The sequence below is a fragment of the Teleopsis dalmanni genome, unplaced genomic scaffold, assembly GCF_002237135.1.
Source record: "Teleopsis dalmanni isolate 2A unplaced genomic scaffold, ASM223713v2 unscaffolded_contig_2690, whole genome shotgun sequence".
Classification (NCBI taxonomy): Eukaryota; Metazoa; Arthropoda; class Insecta; order Diptera; family Diopsidae; genus Teleopsis; species Teleopsis dalmanni.
The window spans coordinates 1-6,470 of record NW_024034072.1 but is presented as its reverse complement, the minus strand read 5'-3'; the positions used below and the strand labels follow the sequence as shown (position 1 = coordinate 6,470).

At 25.9% G+C, this 6,470-nt stretch overlaps 8 non-coding genes across 8 annotated transcripts; all 8 read right to left on the bottom strand.

Moving 5' to 3' along the window:
- Positions 1-486: 486 nt before the first annotated feature.
- Positions 487-650, bottom strand: LOC119664812. Its single transcript, XR_005251290.1, has one exon. It is a non-coding gene; the product is annotated as a U1 spliceosomal RNA (small nuclear RNA).
- A 588-nt stretch (positions 651-1,238) lies between these two features.
- On the bottom strand, positions 1,239-1,402 carry LOC119664810. The gene has a single exon (XR_005251288.1). It is a non-coding gene; the product is annotated as a U1 spliceosomal RNA (small nuclear RNA).
- A 592-nt stretch (positions 1,403-1,994) lies between these two features.
- LOC119664817 lies at positions 1,995-2,158 on the bottom strand. The gene has a single exon (XR_005251294.1). It is a non-coding gene; the product is annotated as a U1 spliceosomal RNA (small nuclear RNA).
- Positions 2,159-2,726: 568 nt separating this feature from the next.
- Positions 2,727-2,890, bottom strand: LOC119664816. The gene has a single exon (XR_005251293.1). It is a non-coding gene; the product is annotated as a U1 spliceosomal RNA (small nuclear RNA).
- Positions 2,891-3,755: 865 nt separating this feature from the next.
- On the bottom strand, positions 3,756-3,919 carry LOC119664814. The gene has a single exon (XR_005251292.1). It is a non-coding gene; the product is annotated as a U1 spliceosomal RNA (small nuclear RNA).
- Positions 3,920-4,512: 593 nt separating this feature from the next.
- Positions 4,513-4,676, bottom strand: LOC119664813. The gene has a single exon (XR_005251291.1). It is a non-coding gene; the product is annotated as a U1 spliceosomal RNA (small nuclear RNA).
- A 572-nt stretch (positions 4,677-5,248) lies between these two features.
- LOC119664809 lies at positions 5,249-5,412 on the bottom strand. The gene has a single exon (XR_005251287.1). It is a non-coding gene; the product is annotated as a U1 spliceosomal RNA (small nuclear RNA).
- An 887-nt stretch (positions 5,413-6,299) lies between these two features.
- LOC119664811 lies at positions 6,300-6,463 on the bottom strand. The gene has a single exon (XR_005251289.1). It is a non-coding gene; the product is annotated as a U1 spliceosomal RNA (small nuclear RNA).
- Between the last annotated feature and the right edge of the window lie 7 nt (positions 6,464-6,470).

The following is a 6,470-nucleotide window of genomic DNA, read 5'->3' as shown; positions in this document are numbered from 1 at the left end:
ACAATTCAATATTTTAACTTAATGAAAATTGTAAATATTTTAATTGTAAACATTTTTTTTTTTCGTTAACACAACCGTGATGGTAATTGTGACTAAAATCTAAATAATTATTTGTCACATATTATATAAATTAATTTTTATTAGTATTTAACTCTGCTGTTTGATTAGAAATAAATTCTGAAGGCTAGTTGAGTGGACCATTTGATTCATATTACAATTTTTATATAAAATAATAATTTAATATTATTTCTTATATCGACATAAATATTTTGGTTCAATACTTTTTAAATATTATTTATTTATTAATTATTAAATAAAGAAGTTAATATAAAAATTATTTAAACAATTTAAAAGTTTTTTGCATTATTCTTTTCTCACTCAATACAGCTAATGTCAATGTAAAAAAGCAATTCTAATAAATGATTGCAATCATTTATATTGCATTCGATATATTATCCTAAATATTATATCTGAATGTATTCTTTAACCGGGTCGGCGCGTATGCCATCCCGACACCCAAAAATTCCACGCACGAGTTATTCACATTAGGAATAATCGCAGGGTTCTACTCAACCGAATGTGCAATGGTCAAGCTTTGCCCCGAGGGAACCGCCTTCGTGATCACGGTAACCCCTACGCCAGGTAAGTATGCTTTTATATTGAAATTGGCATATACTTAATGAATTCATAATTTCAATTAAATGAAAATTAAAAAATTTTTTTCCTCTCACACAATCACAATTCAATATTTTAACTTAATCAAAATTGTAAATATTTTAATTGTAAACATTTTTTTTTTCGTTAACACAACCGTGATGGTAATTGTGACTAAAATCTAAATAATTATTTGTCACATATTATATAAACTAATTTTTATTAGTATTTAACTCTGCTGTTTGATTAGAAATAAATTCTGAAGGCTAGTTGACCATTTGTGGACCATTTGATTCATATTACAATTTTTATATAAAATAATAATTTAATATTATTTTTTATATTGACATAAATATTTTGGTTCAATACTTTTTAAATATTATTTATTTATTAATTATTAAATAAAGTTAATAAAGTTAATATAAAAATTAGTTAAACAATTTAAAAGTTTTTTGCATTATTCTTTTCTCACTCAATACAGCTAATGTCAATGTAAAAAAGCAATTCTAATAAATGATTGCAATCATTTATATTGCATTCGATATACATATTATCCTAAATATTATATCTGAATGTATTCTTTAACCGGGTCGGCGCGTACGCCATCCCGACACCCAAAAATTCCACGCACGAGTTATTCACATTAGGAATAATCGCAGGGTTCTACTCAACCGAATGTGCAATGGTCAAGCTTTGCCCCGAGGGAACCGCCTTCGTGATCACGGTAACCCCTACGCCAGGTAAGTATGCTTTTATATTGAAATTGGGATATACTTAATGAATTCAATATTTCAATTAAATGAAAATTATAAACATTTCAATGGTAAAAATTTTTTTCCTCTCACACAATCACAATTCAATATTTTAACTTAATGAAAATTGTAAATATTTTAATTGTAAACATTTTTTTTTTTTTCGTTAACACAACCGTGATGGTAATTGTGACTAAAATCTAAATAATTATTTGTCACATATTATATAAACTAATTTTTATTAGTATTTAACTCTGCTGTTTGATTAGAAATAAATTCTGAAGGCTAGTTGAGTGGACCATTTGATTCATATTACAATTTTTATATAAAATAATAATTTAATATTATTTTTTATATCGATATAAATACTTTTGGTTCAATACTTTTTAAATATTATTTATTTATTAATTATTAAATAAAGAATTTAATATAAAAATTAGTTAAACAATTTAAAAGTTTTTTGCATTATTCTTTTCTCACTCAATACAGCTAATGTCAATGTAAAAAAGCAATTCTAATAAATGATTGCAATCATTTATATTGCATTCGATATATTATCCTAAATATTATATCTGAATGTATTCTTTAACCGGGTCGGCGCGTACGCCATCCCGACACCCAAAAATTCCACGCACGAGTTATTCACATTAGGAATAATCGCAGGGTTCTACTCAACCGAATGTGCAATGGTCAAGCTTTGCCCCGAGGGAACCGCCTTCGTGATCACGGTAACCCCTACGCCAGGTAAGTATGCTTTTATATTGAAATTGGCATATACTTAATGAATTCAATATTTCAATTAAATGAAAATTATAAACATTTCAATGGTAAAAATTTTTTTCCTCTCACACAATCACAATTCAATATTTTAACTTAATGAAAATTGTAAATATTTTAATTGTAAACATTTTTTTTTTTTTTCGTTAACACAACCGTGATGGTAATTGTGACTAAAATCTAAATAATTATTTGTCACATATTATATAAACTAATTTTTATTAGTATTTAACTCTGCTGTTTGATTAGAAATAAATTCTGATGACTAATTGAGTGGACCATTTGATTCATATTACAATTTTTATATAAAATAATAATTTAATATTATTTTTTATATCGACATAAATATTATTTATTTATTAATTATTAAATAAAGAAGTTAATATAAAAATTAGTTAAACAATTTAAAAGTTTTTTGCATTATTCTTTTCTCACTCAATACAGCTAATGTCAATGTAAAAAAGCAATTCTAATAAATGATTGCAATCATTTATATTGCATTCGATATATTATCCTAAATATTATATCTGAATGTATTCTTTAACCGGGTCGGCGCGTACGCCATCCCGACACCCAAAAATTCCACGCACGAGTTATTCACATTAGGAATAATCGCAGGGTTCTACTCAACCGAATGTGCAATGGTCAAGCTTTGCCCCGAGGGAACCGCCTTCGTGATCACGGTAACCCCTACGCCAGGTAAGTATGCTTTTATATTGAAATTGGCATATACTTAATGAATTCAATATTTCAATTAAATGAAAATTATAAACATTTCAATGGTAAACATTTTTTTCCTCTCACACAATCACAATTCAATATTTTAACTTAATAAAAATTGTAAATATTTTAATTGTAAACATTTTTTTTTTTCGTTAACACAACCGTGATGGTAATTGTGACTAAAATCTAAATAATTATTTGTCACATATTATATAAACTAATTTTTATTAGTATTTAACTCTGCTGTTTGATTAGAAATAAATTCTGAAGGCTAGTTGAGTGGACCATTTGATTCATATTACAATTTTTATATAAAATAATAATTTAATATTATTTTTTATATTTTTTTTCCTCTCACACAATCACAATTCAATATTTTAACTTAATGAAAATTGTAAATATTTTAATTTTAAACATTTTTTTTTTCGTTAACACAACCGTGATGGTAATTGTGACTAAAATCTAAATAATTATTTGTCACATATTATATAAACTAATTTTTATTAGTATTTAACTCTGCTGTTTGATTAGAAATAAATTCTGAAGGCTAGTTGAGTGGACCATTTGATTCATATTACAATTTTTATATAAAATAATAATTTAATATTATTTTTTATATCGACATAAATATTTTGGTTCAATACTTTTTAAATATTATTTATTTATTAATTATTAAATAAAGAAGTTAATATAAAAATTATTTAAACAATTTAAAAGTTTTTTGCATTATTCTTTTCTCACTCAATACAGCTAATGTCAATGTAAAAAAGCAATTCTAATAAATGATTGCAATCATTTATATTGCATTCGATATATTATCCTAAATATTATATCTGAATGTATTCTTTAACCGGGTCGGCGCGTACGCCATCCCGACACCCAAAAATTCCACGCACGAGTTATTCACATTAGGAATAATCGCAGGGTTCTACTCAACCGAATGTGCAATGGTCAAGCTTTGCCCCGAGGGAACCGCCTTCGTGATCACGGTAACCCCTACGCCAGGTAAGTATGCTTTTATATTGAAATTGGAATATACTTAATGAATTCAATATTTCAATTTAATGAAAATTATAAACATTTCAATGGTAAAAATTTTTTTCCTCTCACACAATCACAATTCAATATTTTAACTTAATGAAAATTGTAAATATTTTAATTGTAAACATTTTTTTTTTTCGTTAACACAACCGTGATGGTAATTGTGACTAAAATCTAAATAATTATTTGTCACATATTATATAAATTAATTTTTATTAGTATTTAACTCTGCTGTTTGATTAGAAATAAATTCTGAAGGCTAGTTGAGTGGACCATTTGATTCATATTACAATTTTTATATAAAATAATAATTTAATATTATTTCTTATATCGACATAAATATTTTGGTTCAATACTTTTTAAATATTATTTATTTATTAATTATTAAATAAAGAAGTTAATATAAAAATTATTTAAACAATTTAAAAGTTTTTTGCATTATTCTTTTCTCACTCAATACAGCTAATGTCAATGTAAAAAAGCAATTCTAATAAATGATTGCAATCATTTATATTGCATTCGATATACATATTATCCTAAATATTATATCTGAATGTATTCTTTAACCGGGTCGGCGCGTACGCCATCCCGACACCCAAAAATTCCACGCACGAGTTATTCACATTAGGAATAATCGCAGGGTTCTACTCAACCGAATGTGCAATGGTCAAGCTTTGCCCCGAGGGAACCGCCTTCGTGATCACGGTAACCCCTACGCCAGGTAAGTATGCTTTTATATTGAAATTGGCATATACTTAATGAATTCATAATTTCAATTAAATGAAAATTAAAAAATTTTTTTCCTCTCACACAATCACAATTCAATATTTTAACTTAATCAAAATTGTAAATATTTTAATTGTAAACATTTTTTTTTTCGTTAACACAACCGTGATGGTAATTGTGACTAAAATCTAAATAATTATTTGTCACATATTATATAAACTAATTTTTATTAGTATTTAACTCTGCTGTTTGATTAGAAATAAATTCTGAAGGCTAGTTGAGTGGACCATTTGATTCATATTACAATTTTTATATAAAATAATAATTTAATATTAAATTTTATATCGACATAAATATTTTGGTTCAATACTTTTTAAATATTATTTATTTATTAATTATTAAATAAAGAAGTTAATATAAAAATTAGTTAAACAATTTAAAAGTTTTTTGCATTATTCTTTTCTCACTCAATACAGCTAATGTCAATGTAAAAAAGCAATTCTAATAAATGATTGCAATCATTTATATTGCATTCGATATATTATCCTAAATATTATATCTGAATGTATTCTTTAACCGGGTCGGCGCGTACGCCATCCCGACACCCAAAAATTCCACGCACGAGTTATTCACATTAGGAATAATCGCAGGGTTCTACTCAACCGAATGTGCAATGGTCAAGCTTTGCCCCGAGGGAACCGCCTTCGTGATCACGGTAACCCCTACGCCAGGTAAGTATGCTTTTATATTGAAATTGGCATATACTTAATGAATTCAATATTTCAATTAAATGAAAATTATAAACATTTCAATGGTAAAAATTTTTTTCCTCTCACACAATCACAATTCAATATTTTAACTTAATGAAAATTGTAAATATTTTAATTGTAAACATTTTTTTTTTCGTTAACACAACCGTGATGGTAATTGTGACTAAAATCTAAATAATTATTTGTCACATATTATATAAACTAATTTTTATTAGTATTTAACTCTGCTGTTTGATTAGAAATAAATTCTGAAGGCTAGTTGACCATTTGTGGACCATTTGATTCATATTACAATTTTTATATAAAATAATAATTTAATATTATTTTTATATAATTTTTTTCCTCTCACACAATCACAATTCAATATTTTAACTTAATGAAAATTGTAAATATTTTAATTGTAAACATTTTTTTTTTCGTTAACACAACCGTGATGGTAATTGTGACTAAAATCTAAATAATTATTTGTCACATATTATATAAACTAATTTTTATTAGTATTTAACTCTGCTGTTTGATTAGAAATAAATTCTGAAGGCTAGTTGACCATTTGTGGACCATTTGATTCATATTACAATTTTTATATAAAATAATAATTTAATATTATTTTTTATATTGACATAAATATTTTGGTTCAATACTTTTTAAATATTATTTATTTATTAATTATTAAATAAAGTTAATAAAGTTAATATAAAAATTAGTTAAACAATTTAAAAGTTTTTTGCATTATTCTTTTCTCACTCAATACAGCTAATGTCAATGTAAAAAAGCAATTCTAATAAATGATTGCAATCATTTATATTGCATTCGATATACATATTATCCTAAATATTATATCTGAATGTATTCTTTAACCGGGTCGGCGCGTACGCCATCCCGACACCCAAAAATTCCACGCACGAGTTATTCACATTAGGAATAATCGCAGGGTTCTACTCAACCGAATGTGCAATGGTCAAGCTTTGCCCCGAGGGAACCGCCTTCGTGATCACGGTAACCCCTACGCCCGGTAAGTATGCTTTTA